Here is a 27,218-nt window from a genome sequence, read left to right on the forward strand (position 1 = left end):
TTGAGTATATAGGTATGAGTTAATCAGGACACATACTTACCTAAGATAGAGAAAAATGGGAGTGAATCTTTCCTATTTTCAGGGCACACTCCATATGCATATGTGGGCATACATACAGACTTCACTCTGGTCAACCCATGTTGGAGATGACTATGAATCTACCTAACAAGGAGCTCAGGATCATTTGAGGGGAGAAGGGCTCATAATTTATTGGTTCAAATTTACAGGCAAATTTTCAATTTTCCTATATACTCAGGCAATTCTCCCTGCATGAAAGAAACTTCTACTATTAAACACTAAGCAATGCTAGAGTCTGAGAGCTTTTCTTTCAAGGTTTACAACTTCTCCTCAGTTTAGCCTTAGGTGCTCCTGTCTGTGGCTCTCTCCCATGGGTTCTGCTGCCTGTTCTCTGGCTGGAGCTTCTCTCAGGTGGGTCTCTGGATGGAACATCCTGCCAGCTCTCCTCCTGGCCCACTGCCTCCTCCACTCTGTGTAGCCATCTGGACCTCTTCCCGGACATTACCAGAAAGGAGTCTGAAAGACTCTTTTCTAATGGAACCACTGCCAGCTTGTTCAGAGGGATAAATGGCTAGATCAATGGTCTTTTCTCCCCACATCTGTTTGGCTGACTCTCTGCCAGGCACTATGCTAAGTGGTGGATACAAAGGTGGATAAAACACTCTTCCTACTCTGAAGGAATTTATGGTCTATGGGGAGGTAAGTGACATTCAAAGATCATTCAAATCATCTAGCAAGTGCTACCACAGAGATATAAAAAGACTCTTATGGATGCTGAACCTACCTTGGAACCTTAGACACCTCCTGGATTCAGTGCAGTTTCCATCAAAGAAGCATTGTCATGCACCTGGTGGACAGATGGTCACCAAAAGGTGAGACTTAAATTTTCAAAGAGAAATGTTAATACAAGTCAGACTTGGATTTCTTTTTCTCCTGACCTCGCTATCACAGACCCCATTCCCATAAAGAGTAACTCTCATTCCCAAAGGGCTGGTGTTATTTCAAACCTAGAACAAGGTAGAATTCTGGCTTCAAAGCATCATGTCTAGCTGTGTCTGAGGGCTGGTTCAGCTCTCCTGGTACTTATCTATTCCTTCCTTTGAGACACTGGGACAAAAACAGTCACATCTTGAACACTTCATTGTTTATATGGCAAAGAAAGATTAAATAACATTCAGTATAATTGCAGCATAAAATTCAGTTTTACACTGTGCTCTGAGTCTCTAAAAGCAGTCATCAGAATACAGTGCTCAAGACACTATTTTAAAAAGTTAACATCAGAAGCTACATATGCAAAAAATTGTCACTCATTTTATGATAGTTATTCTAGGAAGTTATAAACATTAAAATGATGCTATTATAGTTTTACGTAAATCTCATAAAAAATCTGTAATGTTACTTTGATAAAGTTTTTATCCTGTTTTTAGACCCCAACAATGCTACTTAGTATGATTCTCCACCATATTTTTCTGACTCTAAGTGATTTTGGTTTTTTTTCTAAAAACGAATATTGATCATAACAGATAGGCTGATGTCACTCTTGTGCCTAGCAAGCATTTGAAGCTAACTTTCCATTGTTTATCTGATGAAGGTGAAGCCCTTTGCACTATATGGCAAATTGCATTATTGTTGCCAAATATTTGCTGTTCCTTCCATAACTTTAACATTAGTATCAGATATGAAATTTGCTTTGCTCAATAAAGTGTTAATGGAAGTGACACAGCCCTGCCCTAGGCAGATGCTTTGAAAGCTCTGTGGTTATTTACCAAGTTCTTTCCCATCTGTTATAAGGCCCAGTTAGGAGTTGCTTCTGGAATCCTAGTCCCTGAATGTGGAGCAGATGCTCTGTTATCTTCCTATGAACATGTGATACTAACAGGAAATGACTTGCTAGTGAGGCCATTGCTCGCTATTGCTATGAGTCACTGCTATTGTTACTGTGAGTCACTGAGATTTGGGAATATTCATTATTACAGCATAATGTAGCCTATGCTGACTAAGACACTTGCCTCAAAGACCTTGCATGATCTGCTGCCTACATTTTTCTCGAGCACTTCTTTTCCACTCTTTCTTCACTGTACTTCACTCGACCCAATCTGACTTTCTCTATGTTATATGAAAACTCTAAATCCCTACCTGCTTGAGGGCCTTCTCAAATGTATTCACTCTGCCTACAATCTGTTTTTTTGTCCCTGCATTCATCCATACTTTCTACTTCCTTTATGTGGTAAATACCTACTTACTGTTTAAGTCTCAGGATTAATCTTTACCTTCTCCAGAAAAAAAATAATATAAACAATTACATAACTTTATTCTCTATGTGAAAAAACTAAATTAGAGATATGAAAAGCATCTTTATGTGGAAAGATCTGCATGGAACTTCCAGTACTGTGAGCTATAATGTCTGAAAAATATACTGGATTTTTATTAATAGAAGATTATATATTGCAAAGGAACAGATTATTGAACAAAACAAGTATCGGCTAGGGTATAGATTAATTAAACAGCACAATCAACCAATTTGACCTAGTTTATAGAATACCCCTCATAACAATAGCAGAATACACTGTCTTTTCAAGCACACACAAAACATTTACCAAGATAGACCATATTCTGGACCACAGACAAGTAAACAAATTTAAAATAATTCAATTCATGCAAGGCATGTACCTTAACATTATGAATTAAGTTAGAAATCAAAAAAGAAAAATTCTGGAAAACCCCTAGAATTTAGAAACTGATATACTTCTCAGAAACCCATAGGTCAAAGAAGAAAACAAAATGAAATTGGAAACTATTTTGAACCAAAAACATATGAAAACACAGCATATCAGATTTTGTGGTGTTCCATGAAAGCAGCTCTTGGGGGGAGTATTAGTGCTAGATGCATATATCAGAGAAGCAGAAATGCCTCAGATCAATGACCTCAGTTTCCATTGTAAGAAACAAATTAAGAAAAATAAGAACAAATGAAAAAAATAAGCAGAAGAAAGGAAATAATAAAGATGGGAGGGGAGGATTTCAATGAAATAAATAACAAAACCATAAGGAAAATCCATGGAGCCATGTGCTGCCTTTTTACAAAAATCAATAAAATTGATAAAACTCTAATCAGAATGATCAGGAAAAAGATAGTTGCTAAAATAATTTGCTAAATCAGGGATGGAGAGAGGTTACCTAAGATCGTAAGAGCATAGAACAGGGTTATAATGAATGACTGTGGACTAATGAATTTGAAAACTTAGAAAATAATGAACAGATTCTGGAGAGATAGAAACTAACAAAGTTCAATCAAGACATGCAAGACATGGAACAAGAACAGACACACAGACCAATGGAACTGAATAGAAAACCAAGAAATAAACCCACAGATTTACAGTTAACTAATCTTTGACAAAGGAGCAAAGAATATGCAATGAAACAGACAGTTTGTTCAATAAATGGTGCTGGGAAAACCAGACTGCTACATGCAAAAGAATGAAGCTAGACTACTACCTCACACCATGCACAAAAACCAACTCAAAATGGATTAAAAACTAGACCTAAGACCTGAAACCATAAAATATATAAGAGAAAAAATAGGTGCAACACTACATGACATACACCTCAATAACATCTTTAAAGACACATCACCCAAAGCAAAGATAGTGAAGGAAAGGATAAACAGCTGGGACTATATCAAATAAAAGAGCTTCCGTACAGCAAAAGAGACATTAACCAAAACAGAAGAGCTAAAAAGAAACTTCCCCAAATGGTCAACAGGCATATGAAAAAATGATCAATATCATGTAATCAGGGAAATGCAAAGCAAAAGCACAATGAGATACCATCTTACACCAGTGAGAATGGCACATATTTAAAAAAACCAGCAACAACAAATGTTGGTGAGGATGTGGAGAAAAAGGAACTCTCCTGCACTGCTGGTAGGAGTGCAAAATGATCCAACCACTATGGAAAGCTGGGTGGAGATTTCTTGACCTACTAAAGACAGAGCTTCCATATGATCCAGCAACTCCACTCTAGATATTTATCCAAAGGACACAGAAACATTAATTCCAAAGGGCACCTGCACCCCTATGTTTATAGCAGCACTATTTACAATAACTAAGCTATGGAAACAACCCAAATGCCCAAAAATAGATGACTGGATCAAGAAGATGTGGTATATATACACCATGGAATACTACTCAGCAATCAAAAAAGATAAACTCATGTCATTTGCAGCAACATGGATGGAGCTGGAAGGGCTCATGCTCAGCGAAATAAGCCAGAAAGAAAAAGAAAAATATTGAATAGTCTCACTTATAGGAGGTATGTAGGGGATACAAATAAGGGATCAAAAAAAAGTAATTATAATAAAGTAAAAATCAAAATCAACAGGCAATTATAAATCAGAGACATTCTGCAGGCAGGGAGAAGGGAGTAGGATCAAAACAAGGGTGGGAAGAGAACAAGGGACCATAGTGATAAATCATGGGTGAATGGGTGGTGGGAATTTCACGGGGACTATAACCGAAGTGAAAATGCACATATATTACAAAAATGAAAAAAAATGTAACATATATATATATATATGTACAAAGAAGTGCAATAGCCTAAATAATTCTATTATATATTTAAGACATGAATTTTTGATTAAAAAATTTACCCACAAAGAAACCTCAGATCCATGTGATAACACTTAACATCCATGTGTTAAGGAAAAAATATTAGTCCTATACAAAATCTTCAAAAAATTGAAGAGTATGCAATAATTCTCTATTATATGAGGTTAGCATTACACTGATTACAAAATTACATAGAGACATTTGCAAAAAAGCAAATTATAGACAATATCCCCCATGAATAAAGATTTTAAAATTCTTTAAAATTTTTTACAAATTAAATTCAACAAGATATAAAAATAAATATACACCATGGTCAAGCATACACCATGATTAGGCATACATGGTTGACTTATTATTTAAAAACAATTGATGTAATTACCATATTAACAAAATATAGAAAACAAAACAAAAATGTATGCTTATATTAACATACATAGAAAAAGCACTTGACAAAATACGTCAATTCTTCTCACAAATTCAAATACAAGTGAAATGAAGTGAACTTCCTGGTTCTGATAAATAGCATCAATGAAAAACTTACAAGCAACAACTCACTTGATGGTGAAAGATAGAATATCTTCCCACTATGATCATGAATTAGAAAAGGATAGCCATTCTCACTATTTCTATCAACATTGTACTGAAAGTTCTAGACAATACAATTAGATAAGAATAAAAATAAATAATTAATAAGGCATCTCAAAGGAAAAGGAATAAATGAACCTGTTTATTTGCAGCTAAAATGATCATCTATATAAAAATCCAATGGAACTGACCAAAAAGAGTTGCTAGAACTAGTAAATGAGTTTAGCAAAATTTCAGGATATGAGATCAATATACAGAAATCCATTCTATTTCTATATGCTAGAAATAAAATATTGGAAATTGAAATTAAAAGTACCATATACAGTAACAGAAATCAATATGAAATACTTAAGGATAAGTCTGGGGAAAAGGATGTGAATAATCTATACACTGAAAAATACAAAACATTAGAGAGAAATTAAAGATCTGGATAAATAATTACATCTTGCTCAAGGGTCAGAAGAACAAAATATTTTTAAAATGTCAATTGTCAATTCTTCCCAAGCCCTTCTATTGATTCAACGCAGTCCTCATCAAAATACCAGCAGAGATTTTTTTTTTAATTCAATTCTAAAATTCATATGAAATGCAACAATCCTAGACTAACCAAACCAACTTTGGGAGGAGAGAAGAATGTTGCAGGACTTAAACTACCTGATTTCAAGGTTTATTATAATCTTATAGTATTTTAAAAAGTGTGGTATTGATATAGATCTAGACTACTAAGTTGAATGAACTGAATACAGAATCCAGAAACATGCCTATATTACTTTATTAACTGATTTTCAACATAGGTGCAAAGACAAATTAGCAAAGAAAGGATAACTTTCTTTTTATTTTTTTATTTTTATTTATTTATTTATTTTTACGTTAATATTTTATTTTATATAATTCTTACATCATTTTTCATTTTTGCACAATGTATGCATTATCATTTTGGTTATATTCCCCATACAATTGCACCCCACCCATTTTGACCCTAGTCTTTCCCTTCTCTTTCCCTAACCCCCCTGTGGTGTGTCTCTGGTTTGTAGTTGCTTGTTGATTTTGATTTTTACTTTGTATTAATTAGTCTTTTTCCTGGTCCCTTATTTAGGTTTTCTTAATTCCTGCTGTGAGTGAGACCATCCAGTAATTTTCTTTTTCTTTCTGACTTATTTCGCTGACATGATCCCTTCTAGCTCCATCCATGTTGCTGCAAATTACATGTGCTTACCTTTTTGATTGCTGAGTAATATTCCATTGTGTATATGTACCACAACTTCTTGATCCAGTCATCTATTTTTGAGCATTTGGGTTGTTTCCATAGCTTAGCTATTGTAAATAGTGCTGCTATAAACATAGGGATGCAGGTGCCCTTTGGAATTAATGTTTCTGTGTCCTTTGGGTAAATACCTAGGAGTGGAGTTACTGGATCATATGGAAGCTCTATCTGTAGTAGGTCAAGAAATCTCCACATAGCTCTCCATAGTGGTTGGACCAGCTTGCACTCCCATCAGCAGTGCAGGAGAGTTCTTTTTTCTCCACAACCTCGCCAACATTTTTTGTTGCTAGTTTTTTTAATATGTGCCATTCTCAGTGGTTTAAGATGGTATCTCATTGTAATTTTGATTTGCATTTCCCTCATTACAAGTGATGTTGAACATTTTTTCATATGTCTGTTGGCCATTTGCATTTCCTCTTTGGAGAAGTTTCTTTTTAGTTCTTCTGTCCATTTTTTTTGACAAGATTATTTTCTTTGTTTTTGTTGAGTCTCATCAGCTCTTTGTAGATTTTTGTGATCAGTCCTTTATCATTAGTGTTGGGTGCAAAAATTTTCTCCCAGTTGGTGGGGTTTCTCTTTGTTTTGGTTATTGTCTCTTTTGCTGTGCAGAAGCTCTTTAATTTGATGTAATCCCAGCTGTTTATCTTTGCCTTCACTCTCACTGCTTTGGGCGACGTGTCTATAAAGATGTCTTTGAGTGCATGTCATGTAGTGTTTTGCCTGTATTTTCTACATATTTTATGGTTTCAGGTCTTAGGTCTAGTTCTTTAATCCATTTTGAGTTGGTTTTTGTGCATGGTGTGAGGTAGTAGTCAAGCTTCTTTCTTTTGCATGTAGTGACCTGGTTTTCCCAGCACCATTTATTGAACAAACTTTCTTTGCTCCAGTGCATATTCTTTGCTCCTTTGTCAAAGATTAGTTGACCATAGATCTGTGGGTTTATTTCTGGTTTTCTGTTCGGTTCCATTCGTCCATGTGTCTGTTCTGGCTCCATTACCATGCAGTTTTGATTATTATGGCTTTGTAGTATAGTTTGAAGTCTGGGAGTGTGATGCCTCCATTCCCTTCTTTTTTTTTTCAGGAGATCTTTGCTATTTGGGGTTTTTGGCACTTCCATATGAATTTCATCAATAATTGTTCTATTTCTTTGAAGAATGTCATTGAAATTTTTATTGGAATAGCTCTGAATCTGTAAATTGCTTTTGGTAGGATGGCCATTTTAATAATATTAATTCTTCCAATCCATGAGCAGGGGATGTCTTTCAATTTCTTCGTGTCTTCTATTTCTTTTAATAGTGTTTTATAGTTTTCTTTGTATAGGTCCTTTACCTCTTTTGTTAGGTTTATTCCCAAGTATTTAATTTTTTTTGTTTCAGTAATAAAAGGGATTTTTTTTTTTGATAGAAAGGATAACTTCCAACAAATGATTCTGGAACAAGTGGATATCCATATAGAAAAAAAAGAACTTAAATCCATAATTTGCACCAAAAACTAACACAAAATGCATCATATACCTAAAGATAATACCCCAAACTGAAAGCTTTTAGATGAAAATAGGAGAAAATAGTTGCCATTTTGGTTTTCAGAGCTACAAATGCTACTAAATGCACAATACATAAAATTTAGCATTATATTCTATGGTGAAAGACTGAATTCCTTTTCTCTAAGATGAGAAATAAGAATGCCATTTCACACTGCTATTCAATGTTCAACTAGATATTCTGGCCAGAGCAAGTAGGCAAAAAAAAATCATAGAAAGACAAAAAAGACATCCAAATTGGAAAGGAAGAATTAAATTATTTCTATTCCCAGATGACATAATCTTAAACATAGAAAATACCAAAGAATCCAGAAAAATGCTAAAAATCAAAAACAAACTCATCAAAATTACAGAGTACAAGATTACATACAATCAGTTGTGCATTTATTGTACAGCAGCCATGAATGATTAGAATAATGAAATTAAAAAAAACATTCTATTTATAATATTATCTAAAAGAATAAAATACCAGTGAATAAATTTGACCAGCTAAAAGATTTGTACACTGAAAACTACAAAACATCACTAAAAAAGACCTAAATAAATGGAAAGATAGATCTCAATTTCATGGATTGGAAGATTATTATTTTTATGTAATTTACTTATTTATATATATTTTACATCATTGTTCATTTTTGTAAATGTTTGCTTTCTCCTCTCAGGTGTAGTTCCCATAAAATTCCCACCATGCACCACTTAATAGTTTTAAGATTCCAATATAGAAAATAAAAGACCTACATTTATAAGGCAATCTCTCTCAAAATCCTAGCAGCCTTTTTTAAAGAAATGAAAATGTTGATCCTCAAATTCATAAATACTTAAAAGGGGCTTTGAACACGAAACCATATTGAAAAAGAAAGATTGCTCATTTCTTGATTTCAAAACCTACTGCAAAACAATAGTCATCAAAACAGGGTGATTTTTGGCATAAGGATAGACATATAGATTAATAGAATTTAAGTGTCCAAAAATAAACCTATACATCAATGTCAAACTGATTTTTGACAAGAGTCAGAGACCATTCCATAGAAAAACAGCAATCTCTTCTACAAATGGTTAAATGCATAATCAAACGATAGGTAAAGACATGTTCATAAGAGCACTATTTGCAATAACCAAAAGCTGGAAGCAACCCAAATGTCCACCAATGGACGAATGGATAAGCAAATCATGGTACAGGCACATTCAGAGATATTGTGGGTTCAGTTACACACCAAACAATCTTGCCAAATTTGCCATAAAGCAAGTTTCCTAGTACATATAAAAGTTATGTTTATACTACACTGCTGTCTATTTAGTACAGGTGTGTCCAGTAAGATATAATAGCATTATGTCTAAAAAAAAAAAACCCACAATATACATACCTTAATTAAATGTGACACAGGGACAAAAAGTAAGCATATGCTATTGGAAAAATGGTGCCAGTAGATTGCCTAATGTGGGCGACTGCAAAATTTAAATTGGTGGGAAATGTAGTCTGAAGCACAATAAAATAAAACATAATGAAATGACATATGCCCGTATATACATATAATAGAATATCATTTACTAATTAAAAAGGAATGAAACACTAATACATGATACAACATGTATCTTAAAACATTATATTTACTGAGAGAAGTCAGGCATGGAAGGCAGACACATATTGTATGACATCAGTTATGTGAAAAATCAAGGGATAGGTAAACCCCTAAATAGAATGGACATTGGTAGTTGCCATTAGTTGGGGGAGGGTAAAATAAGGAGTAACTCTTAGTGCTTTCTTTTGAGGTGATGAAACTGTTTTGAATTGTTTGTGGATTAGATAGAGTACAGTGTGTGGCTATACAACATTGTGAATGCACTAATTGTCACTGAATTTTTAAATTTAACATGGTTAATTTTATGTTATATGAATTTCACCTCAATTTTTAAAAAAGTGTTTGCCATACGGCTGACCCCATCATAAGCACTTAAGAAAAATTAGCCATTAAATTTTTATTGAAATTTTATAATAGCTAAAGGCTAGAAGCAGTATAAATATGAAACAATAGGAAATTAAATTTAAAAATTAAGATACATCTATATGTTGAAATATGTCGCAGTGATTCAAAAACATGTAAAGGGAAACTTACTGATAATGAAGAAGACTCAATATGTTGTTAAGTTCAATATTCTTAACCAGAAAAACCTCAGCAAATATTGTGTTTCAAAGTTTGTTCAAATATTTTACATTCATCTCAAGTTTGCTAGTAACTCTCCAACAGCCAAAATATTCAATTTCCCAAACTAGAACACTCCAGACCCATATCAATGCAGGATTAAGTGTATTTTCATTTCCAAGATTGAATTCAAGTTTGGAAGCTGACACTTGGAATATTTTTTCCCAATTTGTACCCAAACTTGCCTCTGAAGCTTCATTTCTAGAGTCTTTACTGCCTTTTATGTACCACTAAGTTTCCTGCCTACTCTCAACTGAAGTCTTTTACCTTTATTCTCCCTTACTTACTTCTTACTCCTCATCCTAGTTCTCATATCTTACCCATTTTTAACAGTCCTTTTTTAAAAAAAGATTTATTTATGCATATAAGAGCTGGGTTGCAGGCCAGAGATGGGGGGAGAGTGGGGTGAGAGGATTCACCAGAGTGAGTAGAGAACAGAACAGGCAGACTGACTGAAATACACTGCTGAGGGGAGCAGCGGGCAAGTCAGGAGAGGTCTGCTGGGCCATGTAGGTAGCTCTCTGGCCGGGGATCGAACTTGTGCTGCAGAGGCTACGGATAGCTTCATAAGTTGCACCACCAGGGAGGCCCTAACGATCCATTTTAACAGTCCTATCACTTCCTGGAGGAACCTTCTTTAACCACACCTCACTGGATGTCCCTCTATGTCCTGCCTCTCTAGAGATTACTCAGCCTTCTTATTCTGTCTGGCTTTGTGTTTATGATTGTACACATTTTGTATACCTTCACTAGAGCACTCAGAATCCAGGATGGATGCATAAAAAGAAATATCTGTGTTCATCTGAGTTATTCTGTTCATAATTTCCAGTATAAAAAGAAATTTAATGACTCATGGTTTCTAAAGGGTTTCATTTTGCCTATCACCACACATCCTTTGCAGGGTCCTGCCAATAACGTATCATGGTAGACTACAAATAACCAAATAGGATCCAAAGTTTCCATCTTATTAATCCTATAATCTCCAGAGGAGTACTCAAAAAAATAGGAGACACAACTAAGACCTGATATCACATGGGGGTTTCCTCCCCGCACTGAAAAGATCCTTAGCCTCATGGGGCAGGTAAAACCAGTCAGAAACAATTGTTTGAAAAACACAGAGGTACTTTGTACTTTCCACAGCGGTCAAAATACCACAGGAGAATCTAACTTCCCCATTAGGAAAGTTCGTTTGTTTGTTCCTCAGAAAGGATTGTATGTCTGTTATATCCATTCTCTTACCTGACGCATCTATGGGCAAGGACTCTGAAGGGTAAGTGCTGGGACCATGACTATAATCTGCCAAGGGACAGAGAGGTCCAGTAATTATTACTTGTTCATCTGAATCACAGAAAAGCAAGTATTTGAAAGTCTGCCTTTAAAGCCTCTTCATTAAATATAAATATTTGAAAACAATGTCCAATTTAAATTCAAATTTTAAATGTTTCTCCTCTGGATGAAAGAAATTGGTTCACATGATTATGGAAGCTGGTAATTCCCAAGATTGGCAGGGTGAGTTGGCGAGCTGGAGATCCAGGAGATCCAATGATAGAGTTTTGATCTGGTTCTAAAGACCAGAGAATCAAGAGAGCCAATGGTTTAATTCCTGCCCAGAGGTCAGTAAGCTCTAGACCCAGAAGAGCTGAAGTCCCATCACACTGAAAGAATTCTTTCTTGAGAAGGGAAGGTCAGCCTCTTTGTTCAATTATACCTTCAACTGATTGAATGAAATAGTTACATTAGAGAGGGTAAAACACTTTACTCAGTATACCAGTTCAAATGTTAATCTCATCCAGAAACACACCTACTGACATACCCAGAATGATGTTTGATGAAATGTTTGGACCCCATAGTCCAGCCAAGCTGTCACATAAAATTAATGATCATAGATAATAATTAATATTCACAACCCAAATTTCTTGTCTGAGAGCCATAAGTACAAAAGTTTCATCAGCCTTATAAGTTGCTCACTATTCATATTTCACTTGCATAATTGGAAAGAAATAGCTTGATTGTTAATCACTTAAGTTACTAAATGATCAAAGAAACTTTTTCCTATTTTAATTACAGAAGAAGTTTTACATTTGCACTTTCTTATTTTTCTACTCTACTGAGACTTTCTTTGAAAAAACACTTCTCACAGGAACTGATGACTTAATATTCGGCTGTTTTTATACTTTCAGATCTGGATAATATTTTGATGAAAGACCCACAAGTACATCAAGTTACAGCCCAAGTCTTATCAAAATTCTGGATATAATGACATTATTTTCAAGGGACTCTCTAGAGGTGATAATTAGCTTTCATTATCCATAATAAATATTAATGTAAGTCAGAAACAAAGTACAGACAGAATTGTACTATCCACATTAATAATGCAAGGCTTCAGTTTTTGGACTACATGGAGCTTCCAGGAACGATAAGTGGTATAAGAAAACACTGAGCAGTTCCAGTTTGTACAAAGCAAGTTCCCTTTCCATGTGCCCACAAGAAAACTGAAATAAAGTTAGCAATATGAAAGACATTCCCAGATTTTTCCAAGTTTTGAATTCAATTCAAAAAGAATTGATGCATGCTCAATGAACATCCTTTTTTGATTTCAACTTCTTTATCTCCATGTCCTATTTTTTTTTTAAGCAGTCTGCATCATGTCACAAACTCACATCAAACAATACAAATGCCTAGGGACTTAGGAAGCAATGTAGAATAACACATTAAAGTGGAGAGGAATGGATATATCAGTGTTAAGATTTTTTCTCAGTAAAACTCACCTGAATGCATAAAATTAAGATTAAAAACAGTTTAAATACCAATTAGTTACCACTGAATACCAGAATGACTGAAATTGAAATGACTGACCATACCAAGTGTTGGCAGGGATATGAAGGACGTGGAACTCTCATGAGAGTGCACGGATTAAGAGGGAGGCTGAACTTAGGCATGGCTATCTCTAGAATTCAGAATCAGAATGGGGAGTGGTCAAGATCAGATTATATTGAGTTAAACCATATATAACTACTTGGAAAACCTCTCAAACCCCACTTAGCTGGGGAGAGATAACTTATAATTTCCAGGTGTGACCATGATAACTTAACAGAGCAACATTAAATTTTCTAACAACCTGCTCCATTTACTTAAATCTATTATATAAAAATGGATTCACATTGAGACTTCACATTAAAATAGCCTGTAAAATCTATTGTAACTTTCAACAATTGGTGCTGGACATCTGTTTGGAAAAAAGTCAACTTTTACCTCATGTTTACCTCATACAGTACATGAAAATGAATTCAAAATGGATCTTAGACCTAAATGTAATAGGTAAAACAATTAAGCTTGCAGAAGAAAATATTGGAGAACACAATAGTGACTGTAAGGTAGGCAAAAAATTCTTAAAATACAAAAATACAAAGTATTAAAAATACAAAAGAAAAAAATAAATTGTACTTAATAAAAAGTAAAAATTACTGCCTGTCAAAAACCACCATTGAGAAAGCAAAAAATACAAGCTATAGACTAGTATATATTCTCAACAATATATCTAAGACAGGAGTCCATCCAAAGAGCATTTTTAAAAATACCACAAATACATAGGAAAAAAAGCAAAAGACCAAACTAAAAATTGAGTAAATACATTTAAACCACAATTTGCCAATACTGTATACTGAAATGACTACATTAAAATTACTAACCACACCAACTGTTGGCAAGGATGTGGAGGTATCTGAATGCTCATATACTATTCACTAGACACTAAATAGTTACAACAGCTTGAAGTTCCTTGTCAGATAACATGTAACTTCAGTGAAGTAATTCTACTCCTAGATATGTACTCAAGAGAAATGGCAATATATTTGTTTACAAAGACATATATATATATATATATATATATACACACACACACACACACACAAATGTTCATAATAGCTCTATTTAGCCACTAATCATAACAGCAAAACTGTGAAAATAAATGTTTACCTATAGATGAATTGATAAACATGAAACATCCATATGGCAAATTATTGATCAGCAATAAAAAAGAAATGAACTATTTATATACTCAACCTGAAAAAACATTATGGTAAGTGAAAGAAAACAGACATAAAAGAGTACATACTGTAGAATTCTATTTATATAAAATTCAAAAGCAAGCAAATTTAATCTACAATAAACTAACGAAAAGCAGATCAGCATTTGGCTGGGGCTGTGGATGAAAACAAAGGCTGCAGGTAGGTGAGAGGGAACTTTTGGGGAGATGAAAACATTCTATATCCTGATTGTGATATCAGTTGCATAAGTGTATATATTAGTCAAAGTTCATCAAACTATACACTTAAGTGGATTTTATTACATGTAAGTTAATTTCATTACAGTTGATTTTTTTGTAAACTAATGACTCCAAGAGGTAATAGCATATATCCGAATGGAACAACAAACATCTGAAAATATCTTTAATATCAATATTCAACAAGGAAATTTAAATTAGAACCACAATGAGATACCATGACACATCTGTCAAAATAGTCAAAATTTAAGCACCTGACAAATTTGGGCGAGGATGTAGAACAATTGGTATGCTGAGGCATTTCTGGTGGGAGCATAAAATGGCATAACTATTTTGAAAAATTGTTTGAAAATTTCCAGTAAAACTAAACATTGACTGCCTTCAAATCAGCAATTCACCATTATATACACGGTCATCCACCAAAAGAGAGCTACAAGAATGTTCATAGTAACTCTGTTTATAATAACTAAAAACTGGAAACAGTCCAAGTGCAAATCAACAGAAGGATACATAAATAAATTGTAGAATATTCATACATTTAATACTAAATAGTAATAAAAATGGGTGAGCTACTGATACATACAACATGGATGACTCACACAGATGGTATGTTGAATAAAAGACAAGACATCAGGCTTCCCTGGTGGCGCAGCGGTTGAGCGCTGGGTTGCTAAGCTGCCTGCAGCCTCTGCGGCGCCGGTTCGATCCCTGGCTGCTCCCCAGCTGTACCCAGTGCTTGTATAAATAAATAAATAAATCTTAAAAAAAATTTGAAATAAAAAAAAAAGACAAGACATCAAAATTTCTGTATGGTTTCATTTAGTTCAAGAACAGGTAAAGTGAATCAACAATGCTATATGTCACAATGTGGGTTCTCTTTGGAGGGTTGTGGCCTGAGAAGAACATAAGAGAAACTAGAAAATTTCTATATACATTTGTAAAAATGATAATCAAACTACACATTTAACACTTTATCAAATGCATATTATGCATCAGTTTAAACTCCATTGATACCTCCAAATTCTTGCTTGACTTCTGCTAAAATAATTGTGAAGATGGCAGCAAGGCAGCCTCCCTGGTGGTGCAGGGGTTAAGTCTCAGTGCTATCTAGCTAGCACCAGCCACTACAGCATGAGTTCAATCCCCTGCCAGGGAGCTACCCACATGGCGCAGCAGACCTCTCCTGACTTGCCCGCTGCTCCCCTCAGCAGTGTATTTCAGTAGATCTGCCTGTTCAGCTCCTCACTCTGTTTCTGGTAAATCCACCCCCCCACCTCTGGCCTGCACCCCAATTCTTGTATGCATAAATAAATTTTTAAAAATCTTTTTTTAAAAAAAGATGGCAACAAGGGCAAACACTTGATTTAATATGGGGGTTCTTTTTCTAAAGAAACACACATCATACAAGAATACAAAATACACAAATATCTATTTATTTATTTTAAATGCAATGAAAGATTTATCTCAAATTCAGGTGGGAAAATTTTGAAGTAATATTTGGAACCCAAAAATCCCTATCAGCGACTAAACTTGTTAGACTGTCTTATTAAAACCATCTTGTTGTACTTGTATTCCCACCACATTCTTCCTGTATTCGATTTCCTTGATAGATTTAAAATATTTTTTTCAAGGTGACAGGCACCTTGCCTAGAAATAACTCTCTACTCTCCAAGGAGATAAAAAAGATCATTTTGTAAGCAAAAACTGACAGATGTGACTAGCAATTTTACCCTACAAAAAGATCGTGGTTATTTGGGGATTCAATCTCCAGTCTTGTTAAAAGACCTGATGGAGCCTGGGGAAGGAATGCAGATTGGAAGAGAACAGATTTCTTTCTGACGATCAAGAAAACCCAAGGAAGAGCTCATGAATATTGATTCTGGAACCCCTTTCTCTCCACAGAGAAAAACGCAGACAGTGCAATCCATAGTGCTGGTCTAGATCCAGTCCGATGGCTTGCTGCTGCTAGCTGATAAACACTCAGCAAACCACATATTTCTTCACTTTCACATCGTGCTTCTGAGGATAGGATTTATTTCACAAAATTGTTGATGGGCTTTCTTATGGGAACTTTAAGTTAGAGCCCAAGCAAATATGGATCTGCTGCATACTAAGTGTTCAAAAAATGCTTATTACAAAGATCTGAATAGGGCAGAATCTCAGGCCCCAGTCCACACTGCAGGTGGAGGATGGTGGACAGAGGTCAGGGAAGAGACAATTGGAAAGGATACAGAGCAAAGAGTTGTTGGCTGTTCTTAAAATTCACCCTAAGAGTCTTTTCAAATTTTCACCATGTGCGAGGTTTTTTTTTTGTTTGTTTGTTTTTTGTTTTTTGGTGGAAAATGTTATTTGTCCCTAAAAAAAAAAAAAAAGCAGATCTCATAAATTAGAATTATTTTCTTCCCTATAGACACACATTCTAGTCGTTACTAAATTCAGTTTATCAGGGACTGAGTTAGGCACTCCTCTTTAAAGATGCCTGCTGACTAGAATCCAGGACTCCAATCACACAAGTGAAGAGTATTTCAAGCCATGTGTTGGTGCTAACTTATTAACAACTTACTATGTTAAAAAGCATTCAAATGAGTCTACATTAGGAAGAAGTCACTCTAGATGGAAACATTTACCATTACAAAACAAAATACTTAAAGGGTCTCTCCGACTCCTTGTAAGAGACTCAAGTGTTGTCGCTGATTCCTTTTCTCAAAAACCGCATTTGTTATTCTTCATATTTAAGCAACCATAGTGTTTCAGAGAGTAAAATTTTCTCTGTGCTTATGGTTTCAAGAGAAAAAAACACATATATTTGTCAAAAACTTTTCATGATCTATTTTCTTAACAGTCCCAGCGCTTAGAAGAATTTTAATTCCAAGCGTTTCCTTCTGTAATAACTACACTATATAATGCTTTACTTTGAACCATAGGGAGGTAGGAAAGTACAGAATCTGGTTGTGCCATATTTGACACAGGAATGAAATAAACTTGTTTTCATAAAACAGATTTGCTTATAGATGGAAATATATGGCAGAAGGCAAGAATTTTGCTAGTAAAAACATTCCTATTGGGCTATTAATGAGAACCGCTGGAAATTCTGTTCTTGGGGCACCAGGTGTCTCTCCAGCCCAGAATCTGAGTATGGTATAATGTCCTTGCGAGGAACCTCTGAGATATTATTGATTCTCCTTATTTTCTGTGCAGCAATTTCCTTATGGCAATGAAACGTCTAGGCTTCCCCGCAAAGTTAACCTATGTCTCCAATGAACAAATCTATTTGTGAGTAGACCTTCCTGATAAACTGAAATCTGCTTGCACTTTGCTTTCCCTACTGTTTCTTCCACTCCCTGGAACATTGAGCAAATCTTGTATTTTTTGTACATAATTGCCTTTCATACATTTGGAGGAATCTAATGTTTGTGTCTCCTAAAATTCCTATCAGGTCCCAAGTTTTTTGAACCTTCTCTTAAAGGTTATTTCCCTTCTTGGCCATCTTGTCCTGGAGGCTTTCAGTTTGTCAGTATACATCTTAAATTTGGGTGTGCCAAACTGAAAGCAATATTCTAACTATAACCAGACCAGTGAGAAACACAGTGAGATTATTATTTTCTCTGACTGCATTCCACAATCCTATTGATGAAATGGAGAATTTTTTAAATGTTATCAACTACATCAAGTTGTTGGCTTATGCTATGGATAAGGATAACCCTCCTAACTTTTTCACATAAACTGCTGCCAAACCACATCTCGGCATTCTATACTTAGGCAGTTGAGATTTTAAAGGTAAATACAGAAGAGAACATTTAGTTTTTGCCTGTCATTCCAACCTGTCAAGACTATTTTGAATCTTGATTTTATCATCAATCATATTCATTCCCTTTTCCAGGTTTCTGTCATCTCCAAACTTGATAAGCCTATCTTTTATGTCTTCATCAAGTCACGAATAAATAATGTCTAATAGGGTAGAGCTGTGTAGCTTCACTCTAGAGTTTTTTCTTTAAATTCATGATCTTTTCCACAAAATATTTCTAAGCATCTACTATGTTCCAGAAACAAGCTTAGAAAAAGGGAACAAACTATATATAGATCTACATATATATGTACATATACATATATAAATACACATACAAACAATACATATATACATACACACACAATAGGGTCTTTGAAAAAAAGTAAGATGTATTCTCTTCAGGGATTTTTTTTTTCATTTAACTGATCATACAGTGCTTTTGATATTTTTAGGATCAGGATTTCTAAGTAACAAACATTTTATGAAACTTTCATATTTTTCCACTATATCATATGTAAGAATACCAAGAGGGACTTGGTCAAGCACTTAAACAACCCAGGATATACTACATTTTTGATAAGCCTCTACATCTAAAATCTTATCAAAGGAAAAAGTTAGTTTGACCAACCTTATCTTGATAAACACCATAGTGATTAGCAGAGTCATTGTGAAATGAATTAGCAAGTATAGTCTAGGATTCAAATCCTACTTTGAACTACTAGTTGTGTGACCGTGAATAAGTACTGATTTCTTGGACAGTTTCTTCATCTGCATTGTAGTAATAATGAATACATCACAGATTGTTATGAGGACTGAATTACATAAATTTGTAAATTATCTTTAAAAATTAGTTTCCTTTTTCTTAAAAGTACAGGTACCACTGGACAGTCTCTTTAAGAATTTTCCAGAACTCAAACTTGTTAGTGATATTCTGAATTCAGCCCAAATTATCACCAGGGTTTTGATCCTTCCCCATTCTCCTTGATTTTGTTATGAGTTCTTGGGTGGTGGAGATCACATCTGTGGTTTCTTCTAGGCCCTAAGTGTTCTTTGGCTCCGCAAATGGGAATTCTTGTTTTAAATAACCAAGTTCTTTTCTACAACTTGTCAGCAATATTGGATAGAAACTAAAGGTTCTATCTTTTATGCTTTTTTGCACTTTACTATTTGAATCTCCTCTCTCTAAAGACCGGAAAGTAAACACAGGAGCTAAGTAGTTCTGCCTTCTTTCTGAGATCAACCAACTCAGATTAGTCAGGCTAACTCTAAAAGCTTATGGATTTGTTGGCCTTTCTGACTCAAAAAGCTTATGGATCTGTTTGCCTTACCAGCTCCAAATGAATCTGTACTTCTGGATGTGATTTCCAGCTACTTGTCAAGGAGAAAATTCTCACAGTTGGTGCTACCCAGTGTTTCTCAAAAGTTTGGTTGAGAGAAATATTTTAACAGACTGCCTGAATGGTATGCAAGCCATCCAGTCTTCTAATACTTTATACTTACATCTCTATCCTTCTGACAAATTGTTTACAAATTCTTATTTAATATTTTTCAGATTCACAATATTTACATTCTATTCCCCAAAAAATCCCAGAATGGCTCAGTAAGCATTCAACAATTAAACAAGTCCAGTGCATATTACTGGCCCCTTCCCTCCATGGTCTCTCAAGTTCTTTAGTTTGAGTTCTTCAGTTTTTATTGTTTGGATTTCTTGCCAAGTTGTTTTTCTAAGAAAAGCTCCCGTGTACTAAACTCTGATCTCCTTCTTCCTAAGAAGGCCTTCCTGTTTCCTTTATGTTTGAGTGACATCTCCACTTGGCATGATGTTCTTGATCACATCACTTTCCACATGTCTTAATAGAAATGGTTCTACATAATATCCTCTTTATGGAAAAGGCCAGCCTGATTCATGCCTCCTTAAATGGTAACGTTTTTCTTTCTTGTTATTAAGAATTCTTTCTTCATTCTCAAATTTTAGTAGGTGAACTAGGATATGTATTACTGTTTGGGTCAACATTTTCTAGAATCTAGTGGTCTCTCAATTTGTAAATTTTTCATTTGGGGAAGGTTTTTATGTTCTCTTCTTATTTTTTTTTTAATGTGTAAGATATATTTTAAAAATTATATCATGGCAAAATTAAACCTATGTAAATACTTATAGCATATGATCATTTTTACTTTTGAAACATCTTTTGTTCCATTTTTGGCTTCTCTATTGCAAGGTTTTCATTCACCTTTAGCAGAACTTTCTTGTCTGTTTTATATATCCATCAGCTTATTTCCTTTTGCTTTACTCTTCATATTTTCATCTTAAATGATTTGTGATGATCTCGAGTTTCATCTAATTATTACAACTTAATTTAAATGGAGTATATTCTCTTATTTAGCATTTCAATTTGTCATTTTAATACTCCATTTCCTTATTTCTATGATCTTTTCTTCATCCCATTCTGTTGCCTTAACATCTATATCCTTCAGTTTATTAATGTTTTCATTAAGTTATTCTACAGCATGAAGCAATCATATCATTGTTTCTCCTGTTCCTTGATTTACCGTTTGTTCTAGGTCTATTGCTTTGTCTATTGGGTTTTTTTAATTTAAGCAATTGATAAAGCAATTTTGCATATTAGCTTTGCTATTCCTTTTTACCCAGCCCATTTTAGAGTGAATCTGTGTAGGTATTCTAGTCCTCTTGTACCTCTTCCCACTCAATCCAACTAGAATGTCTTCTACTTCCAACCTAATTAAGAATTAAACATATTATACTCTAATTCTGCAGCCTGAGGAAATGGTGGGTGGAGGCAAACATGAATCTGCACTCTCTTCTGAGATTTTGCTAGAAGTCATATACTTGAGCTGGCTCTATGTATTCTGGGAAAGAATCTGACCCCAAGAAGAATATCCTCAAGTTTTTCATGCAGTGAAGTCCTAGTGCTTTTCATTTCCTTAAAGAGTCAGCTATCAACATTTCATCTGTTGCTCTTTAGTTAATCCTTCCACTAGTACTTATTCAAGAAAGCAAAAATGATAATATACTTTAATGCTGCATCTCTGTAGCTTTGGAAGTATTTGTGTGTAATATCAGGATTTTCTGAGCATATCACTGCATCATCTGGAAAAAGGAGCAAGTTTGGAATCTAGTTGCGCCCTTTGACACGCTGCTCCAGAATCTCCTATATCTTCCCCTGGCTGCCACATATTAAAGCTTATTGTATTATGTTTCCCCAATCCCTTATTAGGCTCCTCTTGTAAATTGTGTTGTGGTCAGTTCTTACTGTGTTTTGTTCATTTTGTTAGATAATGGGGGAAGAAGAAAAATCTGGAGTTCCATCTCAACCCTGCTTTTACCGTAGAGTCCTCCATGCTGTCTTTTTGAAAATGCACAGCAGTTTTCTCTCCATTCTCGGGGCTAGCTGTACTTTCAAGAAAAAGGTCTGTCTTTATCTCTTGGATTCTGAGAACAGGATAACAGGTTATGCTTGTCACTTAAAAACTAATTTGAGATCCACTTTTAACAAAGCAAACAGGATCATAGCACATGTATTTTGGTATTTTTGTATGCCTGACTTCATATTTTTCTTATCTTTATTTCCCTTTATTTTCTCATTTTCAGAAAGATCTTGTTTTACTGCAAGTGTCTTTATCCATAAGCTTAGATCCCTTAGGGAAGAAAGGGAGGTACAAGTATATAAACAGTTGCACCAGCATCCCTCCCTTTCTCCCTGAAGGTGATAGATCTATTTCCTTGTTCCAGCTTTGATATGGCTCAAAAACAAATGCTTTGTTGTTACTGTCAGTATTCTTTAAGAGCCAGGGCTGCTTTAGCTCTCCTGACATTCTTCTTAAGGTTGGTGCCAAAACTGTGTTTTGTTCTTGACTATGTGCCCTTCCTTCCATCTGCATTGAAACAGTTTGCTTTTTCTTACTCTTAAAATATCGGATTCTGTTTGTGTCCTAATACAGCTTGAAGATACATAGGCAGCTCAGGTATAGATAGAGTAGATAGAATAACCTGGATATTAATAAACTACATAAAAATGCTTGTAGTACAAAGTTTTGAGACTCAACATTACTGGACTTTAAGAAGGAAAGCTGCATAAGTGTTTAATATGCCTTCTGAAACATCGGTAATGACAGCATGAAAACATTTTAAAATCTAATTTTACTTTATCTTTAAAATAAAAAAACAACATTGAGAGAAAGTTGAATCCTTTGAGTTTATCCTTTTCCCATGTCATCCTTGCTTCAAAATCCCATTATCAGATTTTGCTGTATTTATTTGAGTCAATGATTAACAGCTTTTATACATAAAGGTGTTTCTAAATTATGTTTAAGTCCACATGCAAGGCTTTCTGTGTTACTATGCATGAATCACTGTGATCCTGATGCCAATCTCACCTCAAGCACTGCATCTATATATTCCGGCTTCCTCAAGGATATCACTCTTGCCACTATACCTTTGCCTCCCCATATCATTAAAATTCCCCTCTCCAATGCAGCGCTCTGATGGCATACAGATGTATGCTTAAACATTTAAACATTAAAAAGCTTAAACATTTCTGTCTTAAAACAAACCTTCTTTAACCCAGATCCCCCACCCAGCTCTCCTCACATCACTCTTCACCTTTACTGCTCTTCAAGCTGTGTGGACACGCCTGTCTCCTGGTATGGTACATTTTGCTTCCACTGGGCCCTCTGCCCCTAGTGCAGAGTCCCCATTCACTTTCTCAGAAAGTTTAAAACGCCAGGCTTCCCCCACAGTGAGGAAAGGGCCTTCTCCAAGTTAATATAGAATGGATTGTGAATATCTACTTGCACCTTAAGAATTTGAATCTGTCTAATTTTTTTAGCCCCCAACTTTTCCTCTGCTTTCAGAATCTGCTTTTAGTGCTACCCATTCTAAAATGTTTCCATGGGGTGGGTCCCTCCCTGATGGCACAAGGGTTAAGATGCAACTTATGAAGTTATCTGCAGCCACTGCAGCAAGAGTTCGATTTCCAGCCAGCCAGGGAGCTACCCACATGGCGCAGCAGACCTCTCCTGACTTGCCTGCAGTTCCCCTCGGCAGTGTACCTTGGTCAATCTGCCTGTTCTGCTCCCCACTCTGTCTCCGGTGAATCCTCTCACCCCCTGCGCCTCTGGCCTGTACCCCAGCTCCTGTATGCATAAATAAATCTTTTTAAAAAGTAAATAATAAATAAATAAATAAAATGTTTCTATGATACCAAAATATCGTTGTTCTATCTGTATCTCCTTCTTTTGACTTTGTATCTACCTTTTTTATCCATAAAATGTTAATCAGAAAATTTTAGGGGTAGTGAATACATGCCTTCACTCTGTTGTCTTAACTTATTGCTTATCTTACTGATATTTTAATGATGTCTACTCTCACATAAATAGATTTTTATATTTTTGATATAAAAAGGTTTTAATATTTCTTCTATGAATTTATGTCTTATTTAAGCTCCTCTCCCTATCTCAAGTTTATCAAGGTATTTTTTCCCCTTTTAATAGTTAGAAGACTTTCACAGGTAGATTTTTTAACCCTTCTGGGATATACCGTGAGTACTTCAGAGTATTTTTTTCCCATATGAATGTTTAGAATAATTCACTTTTCTCTTACTCAGTTTTAATGGTACAGTTTAATATGTTTAAATTTTTCATGTGTGTTGGGTATATTTCTGATCATATTTTTAACCTGTTTGTTTTTGCATCTCTATCACACTGTTTTAATTACTATATTTAGGCAATAAGTTTGATACCTGATAGGGCAAAGCCCTCCACCCTGATTTTTATTTTTTTCAATTTGTCTTGGCTACTCTTTTTTTTTTTTAATTAATTAATTTATTTATACAAGCACTGGGTACAGTCAGAAGCGTGGGAGGGTGAGAGAATTCACCAGAACCAGAGCGGGGAGCAGAGCAGGCAGAAGGGCCAAAGTACACTGCTGAGGGGAGCAGCGGGCGGCAGGAGAGGTCTGCACGCCTTGGCTACTCTTATATATTACTATTTCCTATGGATTTTAGAATCAGAGGTCAAATAAAGTAGCCTCATGATATGTCTCTATTGTATCTGTAGTTATTTATAGTTCTAAATTTTTTTTTAATTGTTTAACTTTTCTCTATTTTTTTATGACTTTACGAAAAACTAGCTTTTATTATGCTGAGCACATTGTTTTTCATGTTATTTTTGATTAAATGCATTATGCTTTTAATTTTCTAATTTTTTAAATAATTTTCTTAGGCTTAATTCTTATTTTCCTCTAATTCCTTGAGTTGATACAATGATTATTTCTTTTCAAACTATAATTTATATATAAATGTGTTTATATATAAAAGTTTCCATTTAAGTACTGCTTTACCTGCAGTCCATGAATCATTAATAAACATTTTTGTTGTTCACATCTAAATATTTCATATTTAATTCATGAATTAATTATTGGAGTTCTGAATTTTTTCTTTAAAGTTGATATCTAATTTTATTCTATTGTTATCAGAGAATGTGGTCTGAGTGATACTGAATGTCTGCGGTTCATCGAGTATTCCTTTAGGACAGAATGTTTATAAATGTTTCAGATGTTCTTGAGAAGAAAGTATATTTCTATTTCTTAGGTACAGGCTTCTATATATCTATTACATCAATATAGTGGCTTCTATATATTTATGACACCATTCAATTCTAATATGTTCAGGAATATTTTTGTGTGATTAGCCTTCTATTTTTTCAAGAAATGTGCTAAAATAACAATTATTGATTTATTCATTTCTCTTTGATTTTCTCAGTTTTATAATTGCTACATATTTCATGATCATTTCTTCATATTAAATGATTTCTCGGTAGGTTATTCTTTTTATTAGTATGAAATGCCTTCCTTTCTCCCTATTAATGCATATCACTTTGAGTTCTACTTGGACAAGTATTTCTCTATATCAACGTTCTTTAGTTAATATACCCCTGTTTCACCTCTTTCATTCTTTTATTCTCAGTATGTTTTTAAAAAAACTTTTATTAGAGTAACATTGCATTGTAACAATATATATGTTTCAGGTATGCATGATTATAGATCTCTATATATATGTATATACACGTATTATTCTCACCATTAGAAGTCCAATTCCATTTTTCATCATATAGTTGACCCCTTTCACCTTATTTACATGCTCCTCTTCTCTCTTCCCTTCTGGTAACCACTAATTTGGTCTTTCATTTGCAGTTATTTTGCTTCATAAAGCTGAATTTTGTTTATCAATTGAATCTTTTAATTTTAATAAGTGAGCTTTAACCCATTTGTACTAGCTTTGATTACTGAAATGTTTGGACTCATTTCTAACTTCAATTTGTTATTGACCCATGCATTCTCTTCAGTTTTTTTCTTATTTCTTTTGACTGGAGGATCATTACAATCTATAACTCATCTTTTTTTTCAATTATGGGTAATGTTCAGCCTTTATCTTTCAAATATTTTTTTTGCCTCACCCAATTTTATTTTTTCTGGACTTTCTATTAAATGTGCTAGAATGTTTAATCTATCTACCATCTATCTTAATTTATCTTTGATATTTTCTCTTAACTTCTATATTCTATGGTCTTCAGTTCTGCATTCTGTTCATACCATATATAGTTTCTCCTTTTAAAAATTTCACTGAAATTGGCAAGATTTCAATTTTTTTTAATATATGCTTGCTCTTGCTACATAACCTTTCTTTCTCACTGGAAGGACGCTAGTAGCTTTTCTCTTTTTTAATCCCTGTGAGCAAACTCTGTGTGCATATACTACAATCCTTTTAAAATTCATTATTTTTATTTCTTTGGGTATGAATTCTCTCATTTGTTACATTTGCTGACCACTGTGAATGATGCATTTTATCATGTGTTAATCACTTTTGTCTGAGATCTTATCTTACAAAGAAGTTTTATTTCTTTGTGAAGTCCTCATTTCAAGGATTTTTCATTTGCCTCAATAAGGCCCTCCAGGTTGCACAGATTAAGAACAAGTATTCTATTGCCAGCGGGTAGGCATTATCCAAATGATTAGAACTAATCAGGATGTCATGCTGACATACTGCTATGACTAAGGTGTTCTCATGGTCACCTCTCTTTTCTTTGAATATCACAGGAAAGGCAAGTGTTATAGTCATTCCAGAGCTTCATTAAAGTTAACTCAGGCCATTTCACGATAGGATAACTATCCAGAATGTAACTTCATCCTTGTCTTTTGCCACAAGAGGTTCACGGTTGTTAATCATTTCTGTACGGGCCTCCTAACAATTGAACTCTTTTATACCCACTTATTTACTCTTTTCATGGGTCCCCCGGCTTCAGTTTTTATTATGACCTCTTTAGTCTTGCTAGAACATAGAACTTTTGCTATTGTTCTTTTTAAACAGAGCTATTTTGAATATAGTCCATAATTTCTATTTAATTTTTATATTAATGAAATACTCAATATATTCTAAGATGTTTAAATATATTTGATTAAAATTTCTATTCTTTGAGAACAAAAAAGGAATGATTTTATACTTGCTCACTGAATCATATTAACGGATGTCCAAATCCACTTAGCAAATATTTTTCTTTACAGAGTATAATATGAACCAAATAGTTACTGTTTACAATGATAGTAAGTCAATTCAGCAACTTTGGAATAAGAAACATGCTCCCATGGGACAAAAGAACAATCTGAAGAGTCATTGCTATACTTTCATTTTATGAAGTTTTGAAATACCATAAGAATAAGATCTTTTTAAGCTCACAAAAAAATAAGACTAGAGATTTTTGTTATGTTCCCCCTTTAGACACTATTAAATATGGATTTGTATTTATGTGTATTTTCATATTTTTCTGTAGAGTGTAGTGTCAAAGTAAGTAAGATAATGGCTATAATTTTAGTATGTAAAACTAATAGTATTTTTCACTTCATGATAACTGCATTAAATC

This window comes from Talpa occidentalis, unplaced genomic scaffold (assembly GCF_014898055.3).
Source record: "Talpa occidentalis isolate TD23 unplaced genomic scaffold, MPIMG_talOcc4v2.1 talOcc4.5, whole genome shotgun sequence".
NCBI lineage: Eukaryota > Metazoa > Chordata > Mammalia > Eulipotyphla > Talpidae > Talpa > Talpa occidentalis.